The sequence below is a fragment of the Cucurbita pepo genome, unplaced genomic scaffold (assembly GCF_002806865.2).
Source record: "Cucurbita pepo subsp. pepo cultivar mu-cu-16 unplaced genomic scaffold, ASM280686v2 Cp4.1_scaffold000388, whole genome shotgun sequence".
NCBI classification, from domain to species: Eukaryota; Viridiplantae; Streptophyta; class Magnoliopsida; order Cucurbitales; family Cucurbitaceae; genus Cucurbita; species Cucurbita pepo.
The window spans coordinates 34,069-35,204 of NW_019646622.1; positions in this window are offsets into that span (position 1 = coordinate 34,069).

Here is a 1,136-nt window from a genome sequence, read left to right on the forward strand (position 1 = left end):
CTTACGTGGAGAGCTCCTTTCCTAACCGTTCCTACAGCTATTGGTTCACTCTAACTTAGATCGAGCCTGCTATCCACGAAGAGGTTGGTTCCAATCCTATTTATCCCGTGAGGAAACAACATTGTATCTTTGCTGCGTTTAATCCTCTAGATGTCAGTTATGGCGATGATGATGGTGTTCACTCGCCGCGACGATGTGGGTGCTGGGTGGCAGTTTTCTGATGTGTGGAGTGGCGCGGGGTGATGTGGGAAATAGTCGGCGGTGGGACGGCATGAACATTGGGTGGCAGCGACTTAAGGAAGAAAATGGCATAGAAAGAAGGGAAGGCGGCGGTCAGAATAAGGAAGAAGATGACAGAAGGAAGGGATGTGGTCGGCTTAGGGTGGCTGACTTGCCTCTGGCTTGCAAAAACTAAAGAGGTTGGCTGTTGGCTAAGGGTTTGGCTCAAATGGCAGAACCCTAGGTCTTATTTTTATAATTATTATTTTGTTTTGGGCCATGGGCCCAAAAATGGGCCTTAGTAAAGCCCAAAGAAGACAATATCTGCTAGCGGTGGGCCTGAGTTGTTACAAATGGTATCAGAGCCAAGTTATGGGATTCTGTAGACTGCTTACATCGTAAGCTAAAGAGTCGCCCATGACTGAAGGACAAACCCTCGTCACTTCCAGTTACGCTTGGCCATAAAGTGGAGGAATATGTATTGTTGAATATTGAAATTATGTTGGTTATCATGGGTGATTTTTTATATGCTTGTAAGTCAAAATTGGTGGATAATGTATGTTTCATAATGTACGAATATGTCTCGTCGAATATTGATATTTTGATTGGCTATCATGAGTGATTTTATGCACGTTTGTAAGTCAAAAGTAGTGGATAATGCATGTTGCATAATATGTGAATATGTAGTGTCGAATATTGATATTTTGATTGACAATCATGTGTGGTTTTATGTACTCGTAAGTCATAAAGTAGTGGATAATACACGTTGCATAATACCCGGATGAAAAATGAAATTTTACGAGGTAATTAGTTGTTGATTAGGAACGAAACAAGGAAAAGGATGTCTGGCCAAGTAACAAATTGGGGAGGTAAATGTGCTCGAAGCGAGTCGGCAAGGGTACAAGAGAACCCATCTT